Source organism: Lissotriton helveticus, chromosome 8, assembly GCF_964261635.1.
Source record: "Lissotriton helveticus chromosome 8, aLisHel1.1, whole genome shotgun sequence".
NCBI lineage: Eukaryota > Metazoa > Chordata > Amphibia > Caudata > Salamandridae > Lissotriton > Lissotriton helveticus.
The window spans coordinates 1,043,788,621-1,043,811,835 of NC_136069.1; the positions used below are offsets into that span (position 1 = coordinate 1,043,788,621).

The window sequence follows — 23,215 nt, forward strand, 5'->3', positions numbered from 1 at the left end:
GCGCTGCCCCTGTCTTGTGCGCGGCGCCTCCTGCCTCGCGTACTCACGCGGTGGGGGCTTGACGCTTGCTGCGGCCTCGTTTCTCTGCGCATGCGCGCACTTCTCCGACGGCCGGCCGGCCGGGCCTTCTCCCAGCGCTTCTCCTGCTTTGCGGCGGCGTGTCGCTTGCACCGGTCCCTGACGCAGCTCCTCACATCCGCTGCTTACCGGTAGGCGATTTTCCCGTCTTCTTCTGCCTCTGGTTTGTCGCGTGGTTCTCCGGTCGTTGAGCCGGCGGGCCCAGGTTGCCGCTTGGTTCGGTGTCTCCGGCGCCTTCGTCGGCTGGTGCGCTTTCGGGTTGTGGGTCTAGGTTGATCCCACCCTCGTCGCCAGTGTCGGGTCTGCCAGTCCCTGAGGCCTAGGGTCAGCACGCACGTGTCTGGCAGGCACACAATAAATGGATACACACACATAGAGTACTGGTCCGGACAGGAAGTGCCGTGCCACTTCTGTCCTTTTATTTATACCTTTCTGGCCACGCCTGGCCAGAAAGTGATACATAGTGTGGGAGTGCTTCCGGGGCTCAGGAGAGACCCTCGGAGCACTAGAGCGCTACACTTGGTAGAGGCGGCGTGGAACTCATCGACCTGTCCCCCGAGGCAGAGGCCTTGCCACCGGCTTCTTCCCCAGTGATTGTTTCAGCTCGCCGCACCCCTGACACAGCTGCTGATCACGGAGGGCTCTGACGGGCTTCATCGCCAGATTTAACATGGAGGCGCAGGATCACTGGCGTAACGAAAAGTGAGGGGGCCTCCCTGCACGGTACTTAGGGGGGCCCCTCAGGGCTCAATCAGGAGCACTCTCGCCAGAGTTCAGTGCCGACGGGGCCCCTTGGATCTAGGGGCCCCCCACACCGCGTGGGCTGCGGGGGCCTGTGTTACGCCCCTGCGCAGGATACTTGGCAGTGTGGCTGCTGAGCTGCGCTTTGGATTGGCCACGCGGGAAGGTGGCAGAAATGAGGTCCACGCCTAGATAGGTCCTGGCAGACGGCTCTGGGATTGAGTCCCGTACGATGAGGGGCCTCATCTGAGATCATTTCACTCCTAAGGGAGGTGCGTTTATGGGATTAAGTGGGATGACGAACTGCTGTTTTCCCACTGCTAGGCCTCACTACAAATCTGATTTGAGGCCAAAAGTGAGGCTCTCCAGCCTACCTCGAAGTAAAGCGCCCAGAACATGCTATAAGAACAGAATGCGCACTGTGAGGAGGTGACTGCGCTTTACATTCCTGTGTCGCACTACTTTTTATTGAAAGTTGGGTCTGCTTGTGCTCTCCAGTATCTTCCTGGCGGCAGTTGGAGTGTGGCAGGACCCAGGTACTTTCCACATCTATGCCCCGTGGGTGCCCCCTACAGCTAGGGTGACCAACTGGCATTGGTGCAATTTCAGGACGGTGAGTGTAAAAATTCAGGACAAAGGGTCAAAATTCAGGACACAAATTCAGGACAGGAGGTCAAAATTCAGGACAAAACTTCAGCACAATAGGTAAGTTTTACAGACACATCAGAGGAGGTCGCGCAATAGTATATAAGTAAGCCCAGCCATATCCAAACATATTCAACCATTTGCAAACCTATCCTTCATGTATCCTTCCATCTATCATTTTACTCATCCTTCCCTTCATCCATACTTTCACTCATCCATCCATTAACCATTCATCCACCCTTTCACCCTAACCATCTGTACACTTATCCATCCACTCTTTTTCCCATCCATCCATTCACTCATCCATCCAGCCATTTACCCTTTCACCCATCCAGCCATCTTTTCATTTACTCATCCATCCACCTAGTCACTCATCCTTCCACTCATCCACCCTTTCAGCCATCCATGCATCCTCCCTTTCTCTCTCCATCGACCCTTTCACTTATCCATCCTTCCTTCCATCCATCCATCCATCCACCCATCCATCTACTCCTCCACTCATTAATCCATCCATTGACCCTATCACTCATCCATCCTTTCTCTGATCCATCTATCCTTTCACTCCTTCACTCATCTATTCATCCTTTTGTCCATCTACCCTCCCTTTCACTCACCCATCCATCCTTACATCCACCCTTTCACTCATACGTCCATCCATTCACCTTTGCACTTATCAATTCATCAATCCATCCATCATTTCACTCATCCATCAACCCACTCACTCATCATCCACCTTTTCACTCATCCATCCACCCATTTACCCATCCAGCTACCCTTCCACCCATACATCCAGCTATTTACCTTTTCTCTCATCCATCCTTCCACTCACTCATCAATTCATCCATCCTCTCTCATTATCCATCTATTCAGTCTTTCATTCATCCATTCACCCTTTCACTAATTCATCCAACCATCCACCCATCCCTTCACTTACTCACTCGCCCACCTTTTCATATTAATTTTGAGCTGAGCCTTTTTGAGAAGAGGCCCATCAAGAATTTCACCGTCGCTGCAGGAGCCATTCCAGGACTGGGACAGAAGCCACCCAGGGCAGAGACAGGATCCATCACAGGGGGAGACAGGAGCCATCACAGGCAGGGGGGCAGGAGCCACCACATGGGGGGACAGGAGCCATCACAGGGGGGGACAGGAGCCATCACAGGGGGGGGGGGCAGGAGCCATCACAGGCGGGGGGCAGGAGTCACCACATGAGGGGACAGGAGCCATCACGGGTGGGGGCAGGAGCCATCACAGTCGGGGGTGGGGGGGACAGGAGCCACCACATGGGGGGATAGGAGCCATCACTGGGAGGCAGTAGCCATCACAGGAGGGGTACAGGATCTACCAGGGTGGGCACAGGGGTGGGCATGCAGTAGTCTAGTATCATCCTGGTCTCTTCCAGGGTGGGGTAGGGCTCCTCACCCCCTCCTGGACTAGACAACGAGAAGACAGTCTCTTTCCAAAATTTTAGTTTGGCCATCCCCCACTGTGATGTACATTACTTAAAGGAGATGCTCCAAGAGAACTGATTTAACTGATTGTCCTCCATACTTTGTTAATCAGTGTGGGTGCCATTGTGCCATTTCTTTATTTTATTACATTATAGACTGCATGTTTGAAGAACCGAGGTTTGCTCACCAGTTAGTGACAGTAATTAAGCTCTGTGAAGAGAACCAGGTTCTGCCTTGGTGTAATCAGATGTTTGAGGCCCTAGGCAGAAAATGAATGTGCGAAGCCCCTCTAAATTGCAGAGACATGGCGCATTCAGGGCTGTTTGCATCTGAATAGATGCCCCTGCTCCTGAAGCTGCAGCCCCTCCCTCTCAGTTACCTTCAAGCACCTCTTAACAGCTCATCAAGGGCTGAAGGTGTGAGGGTTGCCATTCCACTGTGCCTCTCCAATGCTGCTGGGTATCTGAGCTTTGGTGCAGCATTGGAGTCAAGAAGGGAGGTGGGTGGAAGCTGTGCCGGCTTTAGGGTGGTGCGACCGGTGCCAGGTTAAAATTACGGACAAATGGCGTCCGTTAAAGAATCCTTCACGAACAACGGACAGACGGCCGAAATTACAGACTGTCCATGAAATTTACGGACGGTTGGTCGCCCTACCTACAGCAAAGCATGGCCACAACGTGGCCTATGCGCTGCGCACCATGGGCAAGCACAATAATAAGCAGTCTAAACTGACATTTGACAGCAAGTGGCATACGCGTACGGCTGAGTCAGATCAGGGAGGCCAGGAACTAAATCCACCTGCACGTGGGGCCATCACATCAAACACATGCTGATGGATATGAAAAACAGCCTCCGTGCTATCGACTCAAAAATTAAGTCCCTTACCAACGGAATAGATTGCATTAAGGAGTGGGGAGACAAACACATTGATCAACTAGAAAATCGCACCTCAGATATTGAAGACACCTGTGCGTCTCCTGGAAAGCCTCTCCTCTGCATGCAAAAAGTACTGGAAGTCATTAAAAATAAAAATGAGGACCTCAAAGCGCAATCCAGGTGCATTCTGGGAGTACCTGCGTCAACTGCCATGGACAAAATGGAAACCTACATTGAACACATGCTTCACTCCCTGTTTGGCGATGCCTGTCACCTGTCTTCATCGTGGAACATGTGCTTCGCACTCTGGGCCCTTATCCTTCAACAGGGGCCTCGGCAAGACCAATTGTGACCCGCCAAATAAACTACTTTCACACTCACGGTTCAAGCTGCTTGTCGGGAATATCTGCCTGCGAAACACCTCCTCCAGAAGGCTGGAACAACCTACTCCTTGCAATACCTGGCCAAAATGCGCACCAACCTCAATGGTAAAAAAACATTATTTCACAGACCCCAAAGCGGTGATGAAGTTCACGACTGGACTGCTTCCCCTGCGGCTGGTACCAAGGGACTCTTCAGTCACGGCGATTGATCGATGCTTTATAGCTGTAGCAAAGAACTTTCCACTGGGGCCTTATTACAAGAGCATTATATCCTATGCCACTTTTTACTAAGGCAGACAGGATATCTGCTATGTTCTTGAAGGAGTAACCTGTGCGCCAAACTCTAAATAAAGCCCTTTGACTTTTTTATGGAAGTTAAAATCCTCCATCTGGGCATGGTTAAAGGTTTATATTAGCATACCCCTTGGCTCTGGGCCTCTTAGCTTTTGCCTCTGAAAGTTTTAATCCTATTAAGGAAACAAAGACAAGGTTTGCCCTCCCATTAGATGTAATAGGCTGGTTTTACATTGCATTGTTGTGATACTTTTTATACTGTTGACTAATATTTTTCTGACCTACCTGTTGAATAATTGATGGGTGCATTATATTGCTGGCCGCCTGTGGATTTAGGTCCAGATCTCTGCTGCGGTGAATGTATGACATTGATCAGCAGTCTGTCCATCAATTGTTCTTTTTGCATTTGTCACCCCGAGTGGGCCGGGTATGCCCATACATCGGTCCCTTGCTCTCCATGCCAATGAACTCAAGCTAACCTGGCTGATGAGCGGTGAAACCCCAAATCGGTCCTAGGATATTGCTTCCGGTCCAGGGAGAACCTGGCCTGGCAGTTTGGGATGAACTGTTCCAATGGGGAGCAAGGTCAAGACTGATTTGCATATGGCTGGATTTAAACTGGAATGGCATGAAGAGCAAAACAACGATGTATTTAGGCCCAGATCGCTGCACTGGAGTGAATGTTTGACATTGATTAGCAGTCTGTCCATCAATTGTTCCTTTTGCATTTGTCACCCAAGTGGGACCGGTATGACCAGACATGGGTTCTGTGCTCTCCATGCCACTGGAATCAAGCTAGCCTGGCTGATGAGGGGTGAAACCCCGAAACCGGTCATTGGATGCTTGTTTACTGTCCAAGGAGAACCAGACCTGGCCATTCAGGCTGGACTGTTCCAATGGGAACAGGGTCAAAACTGATTTGCATATGGCTGGGTTTAATCTGTAATGGCATGGGGAGCAAATAAATGAAGGATTTAAGCCCAGATCTCTGTACTCGAGTGAATGTGACATTGATCAACATTCTGTCCATTAATTGTTCTTTTTGCATTTGTCAGAAAATTTTACAGCTGGTGTAATAACTCGAAGGCAGGAATAAAGTTTAAGAATAAGATTTATTGAGTTCCCACATTACAGTCTGGCATGCAAGCCAGCACAGCGTAAAATGGCCGGCCAACCGTCCGACTTAACTGTCATTCATAACGTCTCTCGTGAGCCAACGGGCAGCGCGAGGCAAGGGCAAAACAATGTCCTCGCGCACAGGGCGCGCGATGGACGAGACCACTACATATATCTCCTTTCCTCAAAGAAGAGAGAGAAACCAGAGGGAAGAAGAATAAGGAGGAAGAAGAGAGGAAGGAGGAAAGAAGAAGGAAACTGGTGAAGGAAAAGAACGGAAGGCGGAAGTAGAGAAAAACTAACGCCTCTATCTGACCGGAATTCTGACCACTCTTGAGTTCCTCCTTAAAACAGTAGAGGGATTACATGAATCATGAACAATGCAGTCACCTGAAACAGAGCTACGCGACACATCAAATACATCAATGGAATTTCGCTTATCACCATCACATCTTTAGCTTTTACGACCTTGTTCAAATTCCACCAGTTGCGTCCGTTGACACGAACAGCACTGCCACACACTTTGTCTACAACAACAGGTTTACTGAACTTTGACTCTCCCTTTTTTGCAAAACCCTGTTTCTTTATTCTCACACAGTCACCTACAGCAACCTCCCTGCTTGTGACTCGCTTCCTGTCATCAACATATTTCTTTTGCTTGCATTAGACCACATCAACCTTGCGTCTGACCCTTTCATCTAGTTCTTGTGGTGTAGTGCTGGATTTGAACCATTTTGACATCCATGCAGGCCTAAATTCCGTACATGGTTTTCTGCCTCTAAGAAGTTCAAAGGGAGATACCCCTGTAGATGAATGAGGGGTGGTCCTGTAAAACCACAACATTGTTCTCACCGTAGGGGGTACAACTTTGTTGTGTTCAATGGCCCATTTTACACAATCTCCAATGACCCTATTGAGCCTCTCGACCAACCCATTGGTTTGAGTATGGTAGAGAGCTTCTAAGATGTGTGATAGAAGATTCTTTAAGAAATTCTTCCACGTCAGATGACACAAATTGCACCCCGTTATCGGAAACAATGGATTTAGGGAATCCCTCTCTCATGAAGATCTCTTTCAAAAAGTCAAGTATCTCCTTAAAGTCAGCTCTGGATACAAACCTAACTTCAGGCCACTTTGAGTAATAATCCATCATTACAATGGCAAATCTACACTGATGAGGCAGAGTATGGAAAGGTCCTAAAACATCAATGACCAGTTTCTCCCACGGAGCTTCAGGGAGAGGTATAGGAGTGAGGGGGGGATTTGATGTGCAGAGACTCTTATCGCTACTGGCACAAATGGTGCACTCCTGCACCAGAGCATCAATGTCCCTATCCATCTGTGGCCACCAAAAGTATTCTCGAACCCTGCATTTGGTGAGAGTGGCTCCCAAATGTCCCTCGTGTGTTTTTTTGAGGATGGTATTTCTAATGTTTTCAGGGGGTATTAACTTATCTAGCCTGAACACTAGACCATCCTCTATAGAGAGTTCTTCACAGATTTTTACAAACTGTTGTAAGGCCACATCTACATTCCTTTCTTTTGGCCACCCCAGGATAATGTATTTCTTTACATCTTTCAAAACTTCATCCTTGGCCATAGCTGCATACCGACTTTCTTCCACCACTGAACACACATTCATTAACTTGATACTAGCTATTATACAATCCTCTTTTTCATCATAATCAATGTCTTCATCACAATAAATAGAATCACTAGGAGCTGGAAGCAAGCGTGACAGTGCATCAGCCCTCACATTTTTGCACCCTGCGATGTGTGTGACCTCAAAGTTGTATTGTAAGAGCTTTGATGAAGACGAGCTATGCGTGGTGTAGCATTGCGATTGTTGGTGTTTCCCAAAATGGCAACCAAAGGTTTATGGTCAGTTTGTAATGTGAATTTCCTGCCCCATAGACAATTCTTGAACTTCTCAATGCCCCACCAACATGCCAGAAGTTATTTTTCAATGACTGAGTAATGTGTTTCTGCATCCCTCAGTACCCTTGATGCAAAGCCTATTGTATGTTCCTGAAGACCAACATACTGTGTCAAGATCGCTCCCAATCCGTAACTACTGGCATCCACAGTCAACGTGCATGGTACATCCGGTTCAAACGGTTTCAAAGCTCTGACTGTGCTTAGTTGTTCTTTGAGCCAAGTAAATGCTTGTTTGCAGTCATTGTCCCACACAAATTAATTTTTATCTTTCAACAATCTTGAAATGGGGCATACTTTGGTGGCATAATCCTGAATAAAACGTGCATAAAACTCTGTTAGACCAAGCAGAGATTTGACTCTCGCTTTGTCTTTTTGAGCAGAAGCACCCAAGATGGCTTGGACAAGACTTGGATTAGGTGTGACCCCTGCACTGGAGATGGTGTGCCCCAAATATTCCACCTTGTCTTTTGAGAACACACACACTTGTCGCGTTTAAGAACCGCACCATGCTCTTGAAAAATGGTGAGGATCTTGTCCAAGGTCATATCGTGTTCAGTTTGATCTTTTGCAAATATAAGGACATCATCCTGAAATATCGCTACGTTTTTTATGCCTTTGAGTAAGTTAACCATGACTCTTTGGAAGACAGAAGCTGCCGAAGCCAGGCCAAATGGCATGCAACAGAATTGGAACATACCAGATGGGGAGTTGAATGCAGAGTAATGACGTGAGTCCTTATCAAGCTCTATCTGGTGGTACGCAGAGGCCAAGTCTAATTTCGAGAAAACTTTGGCCCCTGCAACTACTCCTAGCATTTCTGTGATGTTGGGTAAGGGGTACGAATCCACCCAAATCACCTTATTTAGGCTGCGTAAGTCAATACAAATTCTCAATTCATTATTTCTTTTCCGTGCAACCACTAAGGACGAAGACCAATCTGAGGACTCAATGGGTTCGATTACACCTCTTTTATGCATGGACAGAAGTTCTTTTTCCAGGTCTTCTCCTATACTGAAGGGTATGCTTCTGATCTTATGTTTTCACAGGCACAGCAACATCTCTTACCTTTATTTTATGTCTGAACACTTTGATTCTTCCTAACTCACCAGAAAATAATTTGGGATATTTGTTGAGCAGGTCTTCAACAAGATCACGGATCCCCAAAACCTGTTCACTAGCACCTGGGCATACCATCATGTTAAACAAACCTTGATGGAACCATCCTAATATGTTCAGACCATGCACAGCCACATATATCTTCCCATGTATGTGTCTATTCTTGAAAATCATTACATCCTCGAAATAACCTAGGAGGTCAATTTTGCGCCCTTCATAGGATACTGGTTCATGATCAGGTGGTTGCAGGGGTCGTTCCCCCCATTTTTCTCTGAAGAGAGATTCTGTTATCATTGTGATTCGCACACCAGAGTCTACTAGAAGTCTCAATTTTTTTCACCAACCGCAATCACAGCATATGGATCCACACAGTCATTAGGATCTCCACTTTTAACACCACCGTCGTTCACCACAAGCACCATGTCCTTTAGTTCACAAAGGGTATCATCATTGTCACTGTCACTTGAATCTTTGACACACCCTACATGAACATTTTCTTTTTTGTGTGTCTGACACACTTTATCAAAGTGTCCAATCTTGCCACAGGAGCGACATACTGCATTTTTCGTAGGACATTGTCTACCGTTTTTTGTGTGAAATGAATAACCGCACCTAAAACATGTATCAGTTCTCTTGAAAAAATTATTTTGTTGAAAGTCTTTTCTTTTTTTTAAATTTGTGAGACGTACCGGAGTGACCATTTCAGTGTTTTTACTTTCAAGTTCTTTAATAGATGTTTGTGAAGTTTCTATGCTTTTTGCAATGCGAATGGATTCATCAAGAGAAGGGTTTTTTAAAGAGAGTAGTTTTTGTCTAATAGTTTTGTCAAGACATTTACTTATAAATTGGTCACGAACCAACTGTTCGCTAAAATTCTCAAATTCACATTCAGCGACCATTTTTCTCAGAACCGTTATGTAAGTGTCGACATCCTCCTCCATCTTTTGCGCCCTTTTGAAAAATGTGTGTCTCAACACTACTACACTTGGTTGTTTATCGTATCTTTTCGCTAATTTTCTTACCGTGCTTTGGTATTCATCAGGTTCCTCCCCTGCTTCATTTTCAGCCTCTGGTAAATGTTTGAGAGTGTCCCTACCTTCAAACCCTAAAGAGTGTAGCAATAAAAACCTTTTCCATTCTGGTCTGAATCTATGCGCACGAATAGCCCCCAAATAATTCTCAAATGCATCGAACCATTTTCTCCACACCACTGGTGGTTCTCCAGGAGCATCAAGAAACGGGGTGGAGGATGGACAGCTTGCATGTTGAGAAGGGTAATACCAATAGCCAACTGTGAACACGGCTAATACCCCTTTTTAAATGTTTTTAAATCACAAAATACTGTTGCACTCCAGAATCTGCATGTAAAGATCCCTTTTTAGTTCAAAATTAGTCTTCGCCTTTCTAAAGAATAATGCTTTCACCATCCACGTTTATTTAATTTTCCTTTGTAACCATCTCATAAGAATGTTTTTATTTTCCTTTCATTAAGTGTGCGTGCCACTGTGTCACATTGCACGCTGTACGTTTCACGCTTCTGAAAGGGTGATAGTAACACCACTGATGACAGCTGAGAACGCTACTGCCATAAATAGAAGAAAAGTACGAAATACCTTTTTTAGGGCGAGCTGACGTTAGCATTCATGCGAAGCATGAATGCTGTCAGCTCGCCAACTAATGCTATCCGTATTTGGGAGAGTGGACACCAAAGTGTCACGAGCTTTCCCAGTGTCGGATTTGACCGCGGGAGCGCGCGTCTCACCCGCGCATGCGCAGAGTAACTCAGCATTTTTTTTTTTTATTTCCCAGCCCCGAACCGAATCAGGTATCAGAGCGCTTCACATATAGGCAGCCCCCACCCCCCACCCCTCTGCATGCGCACACACAGGCGAGCGCAGGCACACGGCAGACACTCGCTCACACACACACCCCTCCCCCACAGTCACACACACGCACTCCAGACACATACACACGCGCGTGACCCCCATCCCCACCACTTACCGGGCTCTTTCGGCGTGTTCAGTGTCTCATCGCTCCACTTCTTCCTCGGCGGCGGCGGCTGTGGCGGCGGGCGGGACTTCCTGCTGGATTGCAGGCCCCGCCCCCGTCTCAGGCAAAAGTGCCTGACTTCCGTTTTTGTTATTGCTGTTGGGGGACACGGTAACCCGGGACCGGACCCGACCGCACCGGCCGAGGCTGATCTTTTTTATTGTGTTTTAGTTTGCAACTCTTTAACATCTTGGCCTTTGTGAAGCATCAAATGTTGTATTAGTGTACAATCCTTCATGTATGTTCATTTTATTTTTCTCCCTATACAAAGGCTTCCCTGGAATCTAGCTGTCTGGCAGGGCGGTCCTGGCTCCATCCACTGCTGACTCATTGTTTGCAGAGCCACTTTCCCACTTCTTCTCTCCACCTTCCTACTGCCCGCCTCCGCCTCCTGCTAGCGCTTCCCACCCGTCCTCTAGGCTCCTGCCAAGCTGTGAGCCCCCTCGCATTACAGACAGGAGCTTGCTCGTCTCTATGGTTACTGCAGGGCGCCTGGCACCAAGGACGGGGCCCAGAGCGACCCGCATGTGGCTTTCACGCTATTCCTCTTGTGCAAAGGCTCCGTGCCAGCTATATTTAGATACCCGCCTTCTGAAGGTGAGTGGGTGCACAGTGTATTTTGTGCTTGAAATACGCCCCCACGCCCCTTTCAAAATAGCATCCTATCGACACGCACCCGAGCCGTATAAAGGGACCTCTACAAGACACCCTCGTGGTTGTGGGTGTACCTCCGGATTACTTAGAAGCTACAAGCGGACCGGGACACACCGTTCGTCCCACTGAGCCTGCCGAAACTTGGGGCCATATATAGGAAAACAGGGCATATTACAGCCTCCCGAGTATTATACGCAAGAAACTGAGCACCAAGACTTTGGAACGAAAGAAAGCTCACGAGAACAGACTAATTCCCTGACTCGTCGTCAGTGGAAGAAGTCCTCTCGCTCTACTATGCTGCTTACCCCAGGACATGGTTAGGAGTCTCAACTGATGGTCATGGTAGAATATGGGCACCCACGCGCCTGCTTCTTTTTTCGGAGGCAGTATTATTCACCGCTGCCCTAAGTCAAGTCCTCTTCTTACCCTCTTAAATTCGGACAGAGTAAGTGTGCATTTTCATGCAGAGTAAATCTGCATTTTGTCTGAATTCTGTTCCGATGACAGCCTTCCAGCTCCTTAAGTCATGTTACCCGAGGAGAAATATTAGACGCTCTGACGGAAAAGTTTAATAAGGAATATTTAAAGAGATAATTTCTGCCCACATTTAAGCATATTTCAGCCTCGTAAGAAGGGTAGGATTTGACGCACTTCTTGTTCCTCTAAAATACATTCTAGTGTCCGTTTTTGTGACTTAAGGAGCAAACCTAGCCTGCTCCTCAAACTTATACCAAAATGTGGTCGCACTCTGACCATACTTCCCGTTGAGCGACTGCCACTCTCGCCACCCCTTAAAAATAATTATTTCCTTCTTATTGCCTCAGATAACTAAGCTACTCACGCCCTTTCCATGCACATCCCACACCATTGCATCGTTCGATGCACCTTTCACACCACCTTTCTCATCCCTCTTGTGTCTTTATCAGTGGTTTAAAACTTGGCCCTGTACAGGCCTCAACTGCCTTCTTAGTTCGAAGCCTACCAGACAGCTGTCTGAAAGCTTCCCTGGGAATGCAGGTTGCCCCTTACTGTTGGCTTTTTAACTCAGTTAGTTGCTTGCTTTTTATTAGCTGGCTTTATTTGTCCAGCTTGAGTTGGCCCCTCCTGTGTAGCAAACTTTGTTTACACTATCCTTACGAATACTTGCTTTCTGTAAACGTGCGTTTAAATTATGTTCTCACCTTGTTTATTAGAAGATTACACCAAAGCAGTGATATAAGGAGTGATTATGCAAATGTGGGCCGATTGTTTTTTTTTTGCTTGCCTGGGCCCATTTTCAATCCCAATCCAACCCTGCCTCCGACCTCACACGGGGGTGTTCTCTGCTTCAGTCACACTTTGTCGTCACTTTGAGGTCCAGAGAGACAGACAACCAGGGGACAGTCCGCCTGTCTCTCGATTTCTGCTTCTGTCTATCACTGCCTCTCTCACGATCTCTCTATTTCTCCCTCTCTCTCTGCCTCTCTCTTTCTTTCTCTATATTATTCCCCCTCCCCCTTTTCTCCCTTTTCTTGAGATGCAGCAAGTGTACTTCGGGGACAATGAAACAAGTGACTTGCTGACACTGAGTCCATGGTAAGGAGAGACCCGCTCTCTGTACTGCACAGTACGTAAAAGAGGTACACCACTACACGCACTCCGGGCTACCTGCTGCCCTTCACTAAGAGGTGTCAAAACACCCCCAGACTGCGGGTGGGAAAGCAGATACTGCAACTATCGGCGTTCAGTGGGCCCCTGCGTCACACAGGTGCGCAACGCCCATTGGGCTCAAAGGGCTTCACACCCCACGTGAGTGTCAGCCCGGGCTGAGACAGATTCTCTGCCCTTCATCTCCACTCTGCCTACTGCTACAAGAATTAGCCCCCCTCCCTAAATTTCTAGTACCCCCCCACCCCCCGTAATTTGGCTCTAGTTGAGCCTCTGGTGTCACTGCACCTGTTGCACCAATGGAAGTCACGTCCCTGGCTGGGTCTTTCTTGGCTTTGGACTCTTTGCCATCAAAAGGCCATTCTTTGCGGTCGGTGACCCTGTGGGAAACTCGCCCTAGCCCAGGTGGGCAGCTTACTCGCCCCTCGTGGCCCAGTGATTTTCCACCTAAAGTCGCTCGCACTACTGCCCCCCCCCGCGTGGCCTGGCCATGCGCAATCTATCTCCCTAAAGTCAAAGCGGTCCAGATGCCATCTCTGCCTCTTATCTGGGGCTGGCGGCTTCCTGAAGGGAACCCCGCAGCGGAGCCCGGGCTCTCGAGGAGAAAACAACCCCGCCCACAGCTGTGTGTGCATCGCCCACGACACCCCAAGGCGCACAGAGGCAGAAACGGGGCAGAACGAGTCTGTGATCGGGCAAACCCTTTGAGAGCTGCTTGCCTTGGGTGATAAAGGCGCTACATTGCGGATTTGCTCCGAGCTTGGTACTAATAATCCTTGGGGCTAAAAGAGCATTTACGTGTCAAAATATTCATTACAAGAACCTGCTACGGGTCTGAGGAGGAAGGTGGTGAGTGCTGGTGAACTGATGAGAATGAATAACTGCCATTTTCTTTCCGCTGCACTGCACTCCTGGTCAAATACACCCCCTCCCCCCCAACAACATATCCGATAGCTGCAAAAAAAGGTGTCCCGCATTGGCCGATTACGGCGGTTTTGACTTAGTAAGCACATGCAAAGTATGAGAGGCTGAGTGTGGTGCTTGCGGCAGCCAATGTTGGTAGGAATAGCAGGGAAAAAGGCAATTAAAAGCTGACTGACAGACCTTAACAGGCCCGATAGTGGCCAAGTACCCGGTTCACACAGGGACGTGTCAGCCCAGCCCGCCCAGCCCGTGCCCCACAGAGACTCTACCGCCCTCACTCTACCACTCTACCACCCTCACTTTACCACTCTACCGCCCTCACTCTACCACTCTACCGCCCTCACTCTACCACTCTATCGCCCTCACTCTACCGCCCTCACTCTACCACTCTACCCCCTCACTCTACCACTCTACCGCCCTCACTCTGCCCCTCTACCACCCTCACACCCTCATTCTACCACCCTCACTCTACCACTCTACCACCCTCACTCTACCGCTCTACCGCCCTCATTCTATCGCCCTCCCTCTACCGCCCTCACTCTACCACTCTACCGCCCTCACTCTACCACTCTACCCCCTCACTCTACCACTCTACCGCCCTCACTCTGCCCCTCTACCACCCTCACACCCTCATTCTACCACCCTCACTCTACCACTCTACCACCCTCACTCTACCGCTCTACCGCCCTCATTCTATCGCCCTCCCTCTACCGCCCTCACTCTACCACTCTACCGCCCTCACTCTACCACTCTACCGCCCTCACTCTAGCGCCCTCACTCTGCCCCTCTACCACCCTCACACCCTCACTCTACCGCCCTCACTCTACCGCCCTCACTCTACCACTCTACCGCCCTCACTCTACTGCTCTACCACCCTCACTCTACCACTCTACCACCCTCACTCTACCACCCTCCCTCTACTCCCCTCACTCTACCGCCCTCACTCTACCGCCCTCACTCTACCACTCTACCGCCCTCACTCTACCACTCTACCGCCCTCACTCTAGCGCCCTCACTCTGCCCCTCTACCACCCTCACACCCTCACTCTACCGCCCTCACTCTACCGCCCTCACTCTACCACTCTACCGCCCTCACTCTACTGCTCTACCACCCTCACTCTACCACTCTACCACCCTCACTCTACCACCCTCCCTCTACTCCCCTCACTCTACCGCCCTCACTCTACCGCCCTCACTCTACCGCCCTCACTCTACCACTCTACCGCCCTCACTCTACCACTCTACCGTCCTCACTCTACCACTCTACCGCCCTCACTCTACCACTCTACCGCCCTCACTCTACTGCCCTCACTCTACCATTCTACCGCCCTCACTCTACCGCCCTCACTCTACCACTCTACCGCTCTCACTCTACCATTGTACTGCCCTCACTCTACCACTCTACCGCCCTCACTCTACCGCCCTCGCTCTACCACTCTACCGCCCTCACTCTACCGCCCTCCCTCACTCCATCTATCGCCCTCCCTCACTCCATCTATCGCCCTCCCTCTATCTATCGCCCTCCCTCCCTCTATCTATCGCCCTCCCTCTATCTATCGTCCTCCCTCTATTGCCCTCTCTCTATCTATCTATCGCCGTACCTCTATCTATCTATCGCCCTCCCTCTATCTATCTGTCGCACTCACTCTATCTATCACATCACCACAGCATCACTCAGCACCACCACAGCATCACTCAGCACCACCACAGCATCACTCAGGGGCACAACAACATCACTATGCGCTACCACAGCATCACTGAACGCCACAGCATCACTCGTCGCCACCACATCACTCATCGCCACCACTGCATCAATATGTGCAACAATTCAACAACAACTGGTTCAAATATGTTTTCTCAATGTTTCAAGCTTTATTACAAATCTCACAAAAATATGTTAATATTCAACTTCTGTTCTTGGATTTTCGTCACAATAAAATAAACTGAACATAATCTACACAAAAGTTATTTACAAAAGTTTAAGCTATTGCCATTATAAATTACAAGAACTTTTATTTAAGTATTAATTATTAAAAAAAATGAAAAGCCATTGTTATTTGTAATATCAATACATCTAAGTCACGTAAATACAACACATATTGCATTACAAATACTATAGGTGTCACCTTTGCAAAAGTTAAAACTATTGGAATTGTAAATGACAAAGCTATTAATTTAGCTATTTTCAAAACCAACACATAAATATAAAAGTTGTCATTAACAATACCAATAGCTCAAACTTTTCTAATGCGAGACCTATTGCATTGCAAATGCTTGTTTTTTCTTGTTCTTCACACTCGTTCCGTACCGCTTGTACAAGGAACTAAACCCACAACATTTTCATCATAGTTGTTACCTCCTTAGTTTCTACTACTTTCAGTACAGAGGGAGGAGCCTTCAAACAGGAAAGCTGACAGAGGCGGTACCGTTGTGCGCTTCCACCAAAGAAAGCTGAGCGCGTCAACTCCACCTCCTTACATCAAAAGCTCCGCTCCTTCCCCCATCAACATCGCGTCGACTCACTGTGTGTTTCCAAGGCTGCCACCTCAGCTCTTCATTACATCAGCCTTGGAGTACGCCTGTGTACCGTAAGTTTCTCCAGTCAGCAATTCGTTTTTTATTTAGCTGCTTTCTTTTTCTTCTTTTTCTTTACTTCGTGGGTTCTTCGTGGGAACTCGAACTCCCGTCACTCGTCGCCATAATCGAGTGTAATAACTCGAAGACAGGAATAAAGTTTAAGAATAAGATTTATTGAGTTCCCACATCACAGTCTGGCATGCAAGCCAGCACAGCGTAAAATGGCCGGCCAACCGTCCGACTTAACTGTCATTCATAACGTCCCTCGTGAGCCAACGGGCAGCGCGAGGCAAGGGCAGAACAATGTCCTCACGCACAGGACGCGCGATGGACGAGACCACTACACATGGGCTGCTAACAAGTTCCTGCTCCGTAGTATGCGATACCAAAGGGGATGAAGGACGAAGGGTTTGAGCAAATCAAACACTCACCCCCAGTCAACTGATTTGGGTTTAATCCATCATCATTCTTTAGCTCACTCCACCACCCCAGTTCAGACATGGCCATATGAAAATCAGTCTGACCCTGTGCCTCATGGGAACAGTCCAGCCCGAACGGCCAAGCCATGTCTTCCCTGGACAGGAAACAAGCATCCTGGGACCGGTTTCGGGTTCATAACCCTCATCAGCCAGGCTATCTTGAATCCAGTGGCAGAGTGAGCAAGGGACCCACGTCTGGGCATAACCTGCCAACTCAGGGCGAACAAAGCGATACCAAAGGGGTTGATGGACGGAGTGTTTGAGCAAATCAAACACTCACCCCCAGTCAACTGATCTGGGTTTAATCCATCATCATTCTTTAGCTCACTCCACCACCCCAGGTCAGACATGACCATATGCAAATCAGTCTGACCCTGTGCCTCCTGGGAACAGGTCAGCCGTTACTAAGTCATTATAACCTGTTGCTACAACAATCCAATTCATTGAAGTGATCAGCTCTCTACTTTTGCACTTGTCATAGATTGCGTGGGCAGTCATCATGTGTAGCTAAGTTTTCTTTTTGCCATGATGTAACTCATAAGATATGATTTGGAATAGACAGTACATTTGCACAGCATAAGCCTGTCGGTCCATGGGGTTGTCTTCCATTTCTTCGCTTATATCTTCAAAGCCATCACCAATGCTGTCAGCTTCTGTTCCAAATCAAGAGCTTTAACAGTTTTGCTTTGCTGAGATTAAACAATTATGTTAAAAATATTAAGCCAACATCAGTCATTCATTTTGACTCCCATGATATGCGGAGCTCTGGGGCATCACAAAATGTGTCATTAAGTCCAAAATCTAAATCTTTCAGAACATTTCTTAAAATGGTTCCTGCTGACTTTACTGCATCCTGTGATCTTATTTTGGCAGCAAGAACTGCAGGAGTCAAATCATCTGAGAACACCATAAGTGGCTCATTATTTTTGTTTGACTGACAAAAACAAATTCTGTAATTGTACATTCTCACCAGAAAATTCTTACATTCATTATTATGGATCAATACAGTTTTATCAATGTTGACCATGTTTTCTCTGATCTCACTGTGTGTGAACACAAAGCCAGCACTCAAGAGTGGCTTTAAAACTTCATTTACTTTTTCAAAGAGTGCAAACTTAACTGATGGCTGCCAGTTACTTTGCTGCTGGGAGCTCATTGTACATTCATATTTTCGAATGTACGCAAGTATCCAGTTTGGGTGGGCTTGCAAAGCCACTGCAAATACATTCACCTTGCTGTTTAGATCAACTACTCAGCTGAAAACGTCATCATGGAAGAAACTAGCTGCAGATAAAAACATGTTTGCCCTTTGAGACTCACATATGCTGTATTTTGTTCTTTTGTCAATCCCTTTGGCTGTTGTTCTGGCTACACTATAGATAACACATTGAAGATCTGCTTTCTCATCAGTTGTTGGAGGTGGACAAGGGGTAACCATCGATCTTCTTAGCGATGGGCACCGGGTTTGGTTATCATCAGTTTTTCACAAGACTTGGATCGTAATTCACTGGTTTCTGCTCATTTTTTACATATTTTTTCCAGTTTTTTTCCATTGTAAACAACTTGTAGCATTTGCTGTTAAAATGATAAAATATTTGATCCTCTTAACCCATTAGTTTCAATCTTTTGTGAACTTCATCTTGCTATATTTCTACAGCATCTCAAACTCTCTTCTGTCCAGCCTTGGTGGATATTAGCATTTATTTTGGATTACCTTGGCATATGACACGCTTTTCCTTATTGAAGAAGTCCTCAGAATTTGTAGTTAGCAACACACTGTAAGGAAGTAAAGATCCTCTACTACCACCTGCTTTGCTCATGGATCAACTGAAAACGTGAAACAAAAACAATATTAAAATAAATTACCAATATAATGGCTAAAGCACATCATTTTAGAGCTTCCATTTAGGGAAATGGTGGAAGGGTTGCTCTGAGGAGTTATTTTCTGTCTTTATAAGACTACTTGACTTGACCCCAAAAACCTATGTTTTGACACCAAAATGAAGTATATTCGTCTCATGGTTCCTGAAATATTACATCATCACTGCAACACATCCTCCATTTTTAAAAATGTCATCCAGAAAGATTCCGCCCTGATTAGCAACATCTACTCAAGCTAAATTACTTTTCTAATGATACAAAAACACAAATCAAAAATAAAAATCTCTGAACAACAATTTTTTTATGGAGGTATATCAAAGGGGCCAGGACTATGTCTCTTGATACACACCCAGCTGCTGTCCACATTGCTGTGGTAAATAACAGCTTTTTAGCATGCCATTTGTTTTACAAATGAGTGCTAATATTCTCCTATTAGCAGGGAGATGCAGCTGCATTTGAAAGGCTATCTCTGCCCTTTCACCCACTGGGCTCTTTAACCAGTGACTGTCTACAAGAAAAAAGGTAGAAGGTCAAGAACTACATGTTATTGTGCATTTTACAAATACACCAAGATATTTGATACCATCAGCCATTCCTGGCTTTTTTAGCCAACACCAAGTTGAATTGTGGGAGTGTAGTTTTGTTTTTAACAGTGTGATTATGGGCTATACACATTAGTATGCCAAATGCTGTTGACTAAAATGCCAGAATTGGCGGTAGGTGTTAAAAATAACTTCAAACTGAATATTTCACATGTAAAATAAAGGAAAACTCTGCTTATGTATTTTGTGAGGGTTCAGTCTTTTATATGTATCATGAATTTAAAACAAGCATTTGCAAAGCAAATAGTTTTGCGTAGTGTAATGTTGTATACCATGCTTCACAACACAATAAAGGTATAAGATAGACTGCAGGAGCACAATTTTCCCTAGCACAAAGAATAAATAAAGGATAGGTGACAGTAGCAAGAGGAACATAACACGAAGGGCCTGATTTAGATCTTGGCAGAATTGGTCCTGCATTTGTTTCCCCGTCATATTCCCCGCCCGCCTACTAGGCAGTCTGCCTGCTATATTTAGATGCTGGTAGTTCAATTGACGGAAGACTGTCTGAATGCCGCCGACTCCACCAGATTTGTACACTGGCGTCGACGGCGCCATAGGCAAAAGCGGCTGTCTGAGGAAAGTACAGCCAATTTGTTCGCTGGGCCAATCACGATGTACCTTCCTGCCAACGTAACTGTGGCGGTGAAACCTCCATACCTGAGTAGGCGGATTGGAATGGAATTGGGATGAGGAAAGGACCTGAATTGGGGCACAAGGTTGAGCGGGTTAGACATCTTCAGTCAGTGAGGAGGCTAGTGCTGCGAATGATATCTGCAGGCCAGACACAGAACTATAAATGGCTTCCAGGTATGCTATCAGTTGTTGCATTTGGCAAATAAGGATCTGGATGCCATTTAGGAGTGCAGTGTGACCTACAGACATGCTGTGTAAGAGGTCAATAGCCTCGCTACTCAGTGCAGCTGGGGTGACAGGGGCAAGGAGTGAGGTGCCTGTGGTGAAGGAGACTCCTGCCCTTTTAGGGAGGTGGGTTTGGCCAACTGGGGAGGGGGGCAAGAGGGAGGGTGGAAATGGGTCTCTGGGTGGCAGGCAAGGATGCATGTGGTACAGTTTGTGTAGGGTCCGCCACCACTAGGGACTGGTCGCTTGTGGAGGTCCCTGAAGATGTTGAATGACTGGTGGCCTCCAATACAGTCCCCTCAGACTCCGTGCCACTGTGTCAACCGGTGTTCTTGGTCTCATCAGCCCAAATTTAGTGGCCAACTCCTTCCCCGCCTTCGTGGTCAGTGTCTACTTCACCTGCTCATGAAGATGCTGAAAAGACACATACAACATTTTTATTGTATCGGTGTAAATAGAACCGATTGTGAACTTTTTTCTCAAAGCATTTTCCAAATGTTCAGATTTCACCTGCTTCAAAGCTTTCAAACTTTGGTTCATGTTTATCATAATGTCATGAAACGAAACTGATCCCAGGGTGCTTGTTTCCGGTTCAGGGAAGACCTGGCGGGGCAGTTCGGGCTGGACTATTCCCATGAGGAATAGGGTCAAGACAGATTTGCATATGGCTGGGTCTAAACTAGGGTGGCAAAGTGAGCTAAAGAACAATGATGGATTCAACCCAGATCTGTGACTGGGGTGAGTGTCTGAAAAGTTTCAGTGCTCCGTCCATCATCTCCTTGTGTTTTTCTTTGTACGCCCTAGGTTGACTGGGTATTCCCAGATGTGGGTCCCTTCCTCACTTTGCAACTGGATTCGAGCTAGCCTGGCTGATGAGTTGTGTTATCCCGAAACCTGTCCTGGGATGTTTGTTTCGGTCCAGGGAAGAACTGGCTTGGCAGTTCGGGCTGGGCTTTCCCATGGGGAATCAAGTCTGATTTGCATATGGCTGGTTCTGAACTGGGGTGGCGAAGTGAGTTAAAGAACGATAATGGATTCAACCCAGATCAGTGAGTGTCTGAAAAGTTTCAGCGCTCCGTCCATCATCTCATTGTGTTCACACTATGAAAGGATTGCCATGTGTGTCAGTGAGAGCATGGTCTTTGGAGGATGTAAGAACATTAGTGCTTATGAATGGGACATATTTGTCCGGGTGACTGAGAGCCTGTGTTGTATGTACTTGTAGCACAGGACATACCTTTGGCCATATGTGGCACAGTTACATGAATAACACAAACATACAATTTTATTTTGTTAAATGTGAGAAATTTATAGTGCAGAAAAATATTCTGCTAAAAAGTTATTGACATGGAACATTTTTCAGCTCTATATTTCTCTCTTTTTACAAAATGGCTGCATTGTTCCTGCAATACTTCTGCCACAGTGTATACAGTCACTGGGAGTAGAGGTCCTGCTATTTGTAAATGTGGCACTTTGAATTGGGAGAAAATTGAAAGAAAAAGTTATTAAGACAACTTTCCATTTTTCCCATTTCAAAGCATTCAGAAACATAATTTTGTTCAGAGCTGCAATATTGAGTTGGCCAGGACTTTTATTTCAAAGTAGCATACCTGAGTGCTTCAGTTGGTCACTTCTGTGACCCAGCCCCAGGCTGGGGCCTGATTCTGACTGTGGACTGCTCATCATCAGACAGTGCTATCTGCAGCTTGGTGATAATAATGTAAAATGAACACAGCCTTCACTTAACTTTTAAAGGTAAGTATGAGATTGTGCTCTCAAGGCTGTGACCTACTCTGAAGGTGTCTGAGAGCTACTGGTAGCTCACAATGGACTGTTTGGAAACACCTGATCTAGGCTAAGTGATTTGAGGGAAAATACAAATAGTATATATCAATTCTGACGCGTTTCGGGTGTGCGCCCTTCTTCATAAGCTTTTCCGCTACTGAATGACTGCCAACATAAGGCTTACCGGTGTTTGTCCCATATTTATTACGTAATCACATTCAATTCCACATAAGTAAATCACAATTAATTCTGGGACCGGCAGTCTTTTTCACAATACATCCCAAGTGGGCTGATGGCAGTCAATTCAATAAAATGTCAATCCATTTATTACAGGTGTACCTGCACACTTCCTCCCCGTTCAAATATTGAGCCAGGCTGCTCCAATCCACCGATAATCGAACCAGCAGTGGAACCACTTGATAACGCGGCAGCGGATTGGAGCAGCCTGGCTCAATATTTGAACGGGGAGGAAGTTTGCAGGTACTTGGGATGTATTGTGAAAAAGACTGCCGGTCCCAGAATTTATTGTGATTTCCTTATGTGGAATTGAATGTGATTACGTAATAAATATGGGTCAAACACCGGTATGCCTTATGTTGGCAGTCATTCAGTAACAGAAAAGCCTTTGAGGAAGGGCGCATGCCCAAAACGTGTCAGGCTCTGCTGACGCTGGTTGCACCTGTATCTTCCCATACTTGGAGTGAGCTGACTGGGAGTGCGCGCTGCATTTGGGTGCTTTGTGGAACTACATATGAAACTGCCGACCCGGCCGGGGGCGCACCGCCGCGTTATCAAGCGGTTCCACTGCTGATGTGATTATCGGTGGATTGGAGCAGCCTGGCTCAATATTTGAACGGGGAGGAAGTGTGCAGGTACACCCGTGATAAATGGATTGACATTTTATTGAATTGACTGCCATCAGCCCACTTGGGATGTATTGTGAAAAAGAATGCCAGTCCCAGAATTCATTGTGATTTACTTATGTGGAATTGAATGTGATTACGTAAAAAATATGGGACAAACACCGGTAAGCCTTATGTTGGCAGTCATTCAGTAGCAGGAAAGCCTTTGAGGAAGGGCGCATGCCTGGAACGCGTCAGGCTCTGCTGACGCTAGTT

The 23,215-nt window shown here is 46.9% G+C and overlaps 1 long non-coding RNA gene across 1 annotated transcript in view; it reads right to left on the reverse strand.

Annotated features, from left to right (window-relative positions):
• Positions 1 to 10,792, reverse strand: part of LOC144771862 (uncharacterized) — a 235,572-nt gene extending 224,780 nt beyond the window's left edge. The window contains exon 1 of the long non-coding RNA XR_013599522.1: positions 10,640 to 10,792. This is a non-coding gene — a long non-coding RNA (uncharacterized LOC144771862). The remainder of the gene's footprint in view (positions 1 to 10,639) is intronic.
• Between the last annotated feature and the right edge of the window lie 12,423 nt (positions 10,793 to 23,215).